Genomic DNA, 7,883 nt, shown 5'->3' on the forward strand with positions numbered 1-7,883 from the left:
CATCTACATTGAAATCAATGCATCTAGTGCAAGCAATCAAATATCATTAGAAATCAACATCTACACTAAAATCAATGCATCTAGTGCAAGCAATGAAATAGGATTATAAATCACCATCTAAACTGAAATCAATGCATCTAGTGCAATAAATCTTCTTCCCTCTCTCCCCCCTCCATATATATCTATATCTCCCTCCATCTCTCCTTCTTTGTCTCTCTATCTCAACCCCCCAAACACACATGCTCTCTCACTCCATATCTATCAATCTCTACGTCCCTCTCTTCACTTTCCATCTATATCTCTATCTCCCTTTGTCTCTCTATATCACCCCCAAAACATACACTCTCTTTCTCCAATATATCTATCTATCCCTCCCTCCTCCTCTCCCCCTCTCTCTCTCTCTCCCCTTCTCTCCCTCTCCCCTTCTTCTATCTCTCTTCCCTCTTGTTGTCCTCTCTCCCTCTCTCTCCATCTTCCTTATCACTCCCTCTCTCTCTCTCCACCTTCATCTCTCTAATTCTTTCTTCTTACCTCCCTCTCTCCCCCTCCAACTCCATCTCTCTTTACCTCTCTCTCTCTCTCTCTCTTCACCCTCCAACTCTGTTACTGTATCCTTCCCTCTCTCTTCTCTCGTCTCCGTCATTCTCTCCATCTCTCCTTCTTGTCTCTTTATCTCACGCCCAAACATACACACTCTCTCTCGATCTCAACCTTGTCACTCCCTCTCTCTCCCCACTTCTCACTCTCTATGTATTTCCCTCTTCCTCCTCTCTCCTCCTCTCTCCTACTCTCTCTCAAGTCCGCTCTCTTGTACTTCCTCTCTCTCCCTTCCTCTCCTACCTCCCTCTCTCTTCCCCCATCTCTCTCTCTCTCTGTGCCCTCCAATCCTCTCTTTTCCCTCGTCACTCTCCTCCTCTCTCTCAAATCTTGTCTTTTGTTCTTCCTCTCTCTTCTCTCTCTCTCCAGCTATGTTACTATATCCCTCCCTCTCTCCTTCTCCTCCCTTCTCTCTATCTCTCTTTCTTTGTCTCTTTATCTCACCCTTAAACATACACACTCTCTCTCTATCTCTCCCTTGCAACTCGCTCTCTCTCCATTTCTCACTCTCTATGTCTTTTTCTTCTTCTCTCTCTCTCTGCGCCCCCACCCCCCCCCCTCTCTCTCTCTCTTTCTTTCTCTCTATGTCCTCCTATCCTCTCACTATCTCCCTCTCTCTCTTTCTCTCTCTCCCCCCTCCATATTTGTGTCTCCCTCTCCCTCTCTTACTCTACTCTATCTCTCACACTCATCTCTCTCTCTTTCTCTCTTCATTCCTCCTCTCCCATATCCTTAAGTTTATCTCCATTTCTCCCTTGTCACTCCCCCTATCTCTCCACCTCTATCACTCTATGTCTTTATTCTTTCGTCCCATATATATCTAAAGTTAATATATATCATGATATATTAATATATATTATAATATAACAAGTTTAATATTATATTAATCCAAAGTTATTAAATTTAATAATATTAATATGAATATTAGATTTAATAATAATAATATTAAAGTTAATAATCTTTTTTTTTCATGGTATTAATAATAAGTTGGCTCATGGTATTTGGCCCATAGGCTTCACCTAAATAAAACCTCTTTTTTGAGTGTTAGTAAGGATAAAGAGGTTTATGGAGTAAATATAAAAAGATGTTTTATTTATTTACCATACCTCTCGTTTATTTATATTTATATTTATATTTATTTACCATACCTCTAGTTTATTTATATATTTTATTTATTTATCATATCTTTTTTATTGACCATGGTATTTGGCCCATGGTATTATTAATTATATGTCCCATGATATTTGGCCCATAAGCTTCACCTAAATAAAACATATTTTTTGAGTTTTTGTAAATATAAAGAGGTTTATGGAATAAATATAAAACGAGGTTTTATCTATTTACCATACCTCTAGTTTATTTATATTCTTATTAATTTACCATACATTTTTTTTGAGCGTTCCTAAACCTCTTTATATTTTAAATTTTTGCATTTACAATTAGGTTTAAGTTTACATGTTTATGCTTTTATGTGAGATCTACCCCCATACATTGTTTACATTTACATTTACGTGTTTACGCTTTAACATTTATTTGATTTTAAATATTTTATATATTTATTCAAAATACTATTATGAAACAAAAATTAAAATATATGTAATTTTTATTTTAAAAATAATTTAAATAACTCACAAAAACATTTTAAATGATGATTGTTATGAAATATTATATAAACTATAAAATTCAAAATTCAAATCCCAGTGGATCAAATCAACTCTTTCTCTCTCTATATTATTATTATATTCACGTAGATGTAAATCACTTTTAATACTCATTTGTTTTTGTGTTGGGATTAAACAAAAAAGTCTAATAAATCAACATTCCAGTGTGTTGTTGTTATAAACCATTCATATCATTCATTTTTATTATATTTTCATATTATGAGAATAGTACTATTTAACTTTTTTTTCAATAATAACCAAAACAATCATTTCCCGCATTTTAAATGATATTTATAGATATTCAAATTTTAATATTTTATTAAATATATTCATATTATTGATAAATATTAATTAACCTTTAATTTTATAAATTTTATTACAATTCGAAATTAATGCTTATTAACATTGAAAATAAAATTTAACATCTCAATCTAATAAAAGCTAATATGCTATACTATAACATATAAAAGCTAATATACAATAACATAATAACATAAACACTAGAGGGCAATACTAGCACACAGAGCCAGCGAAATTATCATAAATAGGCTTTTTTTGAAATAATATTTAAAATATATTATTATCTAGATACATGATAATATGAAATAATTATATTTTTTTTAACCGATAACCGTGTAGTATCCACATTCCTGACATTTTCTCATTCCATAAACTCGTTCAAACTGGTATTAATCTCATCATTATCTTTGATATGTTTGATAATAACTTTATTTTTGGTATAGTAAAATTAATAATCAATGCACCTCTGTTAACTTTAACTTTAAAATTTGACATCTTCTGCAAATATCTAAAAATTTACTAGTTTACATAAATCATATGTGAATTGAAGCTTCTGTGATCCATATCAATTTATGAGAGATTCTTCAACGTAAATCACATAGATTATCATTTGTGTGATTCGAAATAATAAAATGACGATAAACCACACTAATTGGTTCGAAACGCGTCGACAAATAATATTCTATGTAATTTACGCTGAAAATCTCTCATAAACAAATCATATTTATTAAACATTTCACAAATTTACATATATATCATATTTTTCAGATCTGCCCTATTTTATACAATGAGTCAGTTTTTGAAACTGTAAATAGGAAATTTTCCATTCAGTGGAAAATTGCATAAGTTGTCAAATCGGTAACAATACTTTTATATTAAGGTTCCGTTTTTTAAACCGTCGATTAGAAATTTTCCATTTAAAAGGAAAATTGTATAAATTGCCTCGGTAACGAAAGAGTGGAATATATTTAATGAATAAACATTTATTTATTCGACATTGGCATGCATGCAGTTAATTCCAGCTGAGTTTATTTTACAATTTTAAGCATAATTATTTTAAGAATAAACATTGGTTTTTGGACAACTTTAACCCTCTGGCATGTAGTTAAATCCAACTCATTTTACAATTTTATGCATACAGATTACCTGTTTGACAACATTGAAGTCCTTGGGCATCTATGCAGTTAACTCCCAACTCAGTTTATTTGACACTGTTACTACTACCTGTAAAAGCAATAATGGCCTTGCTATTGGTATCAAGTGCAAGGTAACTGCCACCATATTCCTTTGGCTGTGGTTAGATCAGTAGTAGTGGGGCCACGTGTTGGAGACTACTTTCAGTGTGGCATATTCCTCTGCAGAATATTACCTATAAGCTAACTATACATCAAGTCCTCGTGTTGAGCATCTTCGCCCTTTTACAGTGAACAGGATAGGAATATAGAAGTGGATTCCGTTGTGGTCAATTCCGGCTTTGCACATACAAACCCCATATATTGGGCTAAAAATCCCAGTGTTTTAAGGCGAGCATTTGACCTTTATCGAGAACTCTCCTCGTGTCGAACATCTTCAGCCTTTTTTTTTTTCACAGTGAGCAGGGTTTGACATTTTGGAATATTGAAGTGCATTCCAGTGCGGTCACTTCCAGATAATTCCACCATGGCAATGCACATGCAAACCCAAATGCACTTTGATATGATCTTGGGCTAAAGTTCCCAATCTATTTGGCGAACATTTGACCTTTATCGAGAACTATATTGGAGGGCTTTGTATAGGTTAATTTTCTCATAATCCTTACCAACTAATTGACTCATCCAAGCCTCTCATTGACCAAAGCACAGAGTACCTCTTGCTGCAGTTGGACCCCAATTTTGACAAAGAAAAAAACAATTTCATCTCAAATACATTATTGGGTCACAGTTTGTAAGTCAATCTAAAGTGGAATCATGATTCAATCCATGGATATGCTGTGTATCTACGTTATCTGGAGATGGCTCCATAGAACCAGTAACCAAGCTCATCGAGGAGCCTAAGACAGTCTGACTATGGGCTCCCCTGTATATTTTGTCTTTATCTTACTTCACCCATTAGCGATTTCACCTTCTTGCTTGGTCCTCCTGGAGTCTGCGTTGCTGGAGCATAACGTGGGTGTAGCTTATTAGTACCCAAGCGCCCAATATGCGCTTGTTTTCTCCCAAATGCCGCAATCTGAGCGATCGCTCGGCCTATCAGGGCAATTTCAGTCATGTGGGTGGTCATGTAGCAGTATCTATGGACCAGTATTGATCTGTTTTCTGCTCATTTGCATTGACGGAGTGTGTGGATATGGAGCCATGTCTTCCATAGCAGCATCCTTCGGAGACGAGAACGTGTTCTGTACCATTGATGCAAGTGGGAAGCAACATATAACATGCTGGGGGAGAAACAGCACTTCACCAGCTACCGATGCTACTTCAAGCCCATCTCTGGCTGCACTCTCCGGTGGAGGTGGATTCCTTTGTGGACTGCAGGCTAACACTTTCAGACCATTTTACTGGATGAACAACGAAACAGGTACTAATCTTGTGCCCCCAAGTAACCAAAACAGGCGTTATTCAAATATTGAATCTGGGCAAAACCATGCTTGTGGAATCCGTAGTCATTTGGATCAATATCCGGTATGATGGACTGTTGGTCTATGAAAAATACAACAAAACAACGATCCTTATACCGATCACTCTGGCCGCATCCCAATATCGCCCTGCAATCCATTGTTGCAGGCGATGATCTCACCTGTGGATTAGACCAGGACGGAATGGCATTCTGTTGGGGATCGCCATCTCCACAGTTCAATATCACTGCCCCTCCCCCCTACAAATTTCAAAACCTTGTATCTGGAGGAAATCATGTCTGCGGAATTGTGAAAACAACTTCAGAAGTCAAATGCTGGGGGGATAATTCCATGAACCAGGGAAGCCCACCAGAGAAAACTCGGTTTATAGCCCTCGCAGGAGGCTCAAAACATTCTTGTGGTATCCGCCAAGATAATCATTGCGTGGAATGCTGGGGAAGTTTCAATCAGTCTTCAATTCCAAAAGATGTCGGGTTTCTGGGCATAGCTTCCACAAATATCGTGACTTGTGGCATTAGGGAAGATAACTTGATCGTGGATTGTTGGGGAAATGGATCGGGTTATAATCCTCCTTTGCAGCTTTTCAGCCCAGGATTGTGCAGCAGGGAGCCTTGTCATAGTGGGGAGTTTTTCTTCAATGCTAGCGGTATGGGATTGCCTGATTTGATGAGTTTGTGCCTTCAGAAAGAAGAGCAGATCTGTTCCCCTTGTGTGGAGAATTGCCCAAATGGATTTTTTCTCTCAGATCTTTGTTCTGAGAACGCTGATCGTGTCTGCACGGCATGCTCTCTATGTCAAAATAGTTCTTGTCAAGAAGCTTGTGGAGATGGGTTTCATGGACCTGTCTCTGCAGTCTCTCCATCTAGTTTAACTGAGCAACAGCAAATAAGTATTGCAAAGCAAAAGGAGCGGCATATGGATCTTGTTACTATTCTAGGGGTGTCAATTTCCTGTGGGTTTGTTTTAGCTTTCATTGGAGGCTTTGTTCTCTGTTTGATAATAAGGAGAAAAAGGGGGCAAAGTGAATGTGCCTTTTGCATAGGGCAACCAGATACTGAAAATCAGCCAAATCTTAATGTCCAAACACCCTCGTCTGGAATTACCACTTCTTGGCCTACTGCAAATGACTTAATACGGATGCAAGCCTTCCGTCTTGCAGAGCTTCGAGATGCTACAAATGGGTTCAAAGAGTTCAACGAATTGGGTCGAGGAAGCTATGGATTTGTCTATAAAGCTGTTCTTCCAGATGGAAGACAGGCTGCTGTTAAAAGAGCTAATGCAGCTCGAAGAATCCATAGCAACAGTAGAGATTTTGAAACAGAGCTTGAAATTATATGCAAACTCCGCCACGGCAACTTGGTTAATTTGTTGGGCTATTGTGAGGAGATGGGGGAAAGGCTTCTTGTGTATGAATTCATGCCTCATGGAACTCTTCACGATCATTTGCATGGAGATCTCTCTCCTCTCAGTTGGACATTGAGGTTGAGAATCTCCATGCAAGCAGCACGAGGCATTGAGTACATTCACAAAGATGCATCGCCTCCGATCATCCATAAAGATATTAAGGCCTCCAATATTCTTTTGGATGGAGAATGGGGAGCCAGGGTTGCAGATTTTGGGTTAACTATATCTGGAGAAAGAGGTCTTCCTTCCCCTATCCAGAAAGGGGATGCTGTCTATGTTGATCCAGATTACTACAAGTCTCAGAATTTTACAGAGAAGAGTGACGTATACAGCTTTGGTGTGGTTTTGTTAGAGATTCTGAGTGGGAGAAAAGCACATGATACAGATTTTGATCCACCCAATATTGTCGAATGGGCAGCACCCGTGATCAGCCAGGGAAAGGCAGCAGTCATCCTAGACCGTAGTGTGGATTTACCACGAAATGTGTAACCTTTGCTCAGAATGGCTGATATTGCATAGCTTTCTGTGAGGCAAGACCCAAACGAAAGACCAACCATGTCAGATGTGGCTACATGGTTGGAGCAACTCGTCAGAACTAGCTCTTAGTATTGCTTTTCTATCTACGATTGCGAGCATTCTTGACAAATTGAAGATTATTGCTTGAAAATTATTTTTCCTCGAGGGCAAAGCCAGCTGGGGTGTTTTTGTCTAAAATTCAAGTTCAAATAGCATCTCATCTACCTGGTATTGACATTTTCCTTTTTACTCTTTAGGACATTGTACCAGAGAATGCGTCCTTGTTTTTTTGCCTGTTCTGTACAATTTGAGTGTTTGTATTCATTCTTCTTCACAATCAAAAGGTATTGCACTGTTCTTGTAATAGTTCTAAAGACCAAGAACAGTAAGCTGTTTATTGTAACATTGAGTTTGAGTAAACATCGGATTTTTTTGTTATGTATGCCAAAAATGATGCAAGTTTTAAGCATAGCATGTTGTTGGGTATACAAATCTCAGTCTTAATTTATTATAATCATTGCATGGGTAATCATAGAGAAACACAATCGAAAAACATTATGCCTAGCTTGTCAGTATGTATCATCTATTGTATTTATACTCATTAAGCTATAGTACAGATTGCATGTTCACATTCACTTGTATGAACGTATTTATAATTATTATTAATAACACGTTAGTAATGCTATAAAACATTGTTTAAGCTATAACACAGATTCCTGTTCAAATTCATTTGCTTGAAATTGTCTCCAAATTGACCATGTTTAAAGCCACTTTAAGCATAATGAGGTTCCTCC

The 7,883-nt window shown here is 37.2% G+C and overlaps 1 pseudogene; it reads left to right on the plus strand.

The window, feature by feature from the left end:
• Nucleotides 1-3,981: 3,981 nt before the first annotated feature.
• Nucleotides 3,982-7,345, plus strand: LOC149226600 (serine/threonine-protein kinase-like protein CCR1 pseudogene; annotated as a pseudogene).
• The last annotated feature ends 538 nt before the right edge of the window (nt 7,346-7,883 follow it).

Source organism: Pinus tabuliformis, chromosome J (genome assembly GCF_031772625.1).
Source record: "Pinus tabuliformis cultivar Carrire ecotype Pingquan chromosome J, CPIR1, whole genome shotgun sequence".
NCBI lineage: Eukaryota > Viridiplantae > Streptophyta > Pinopsida > Pinales > Pinaceae > Pinus > Pinus tabuliformis.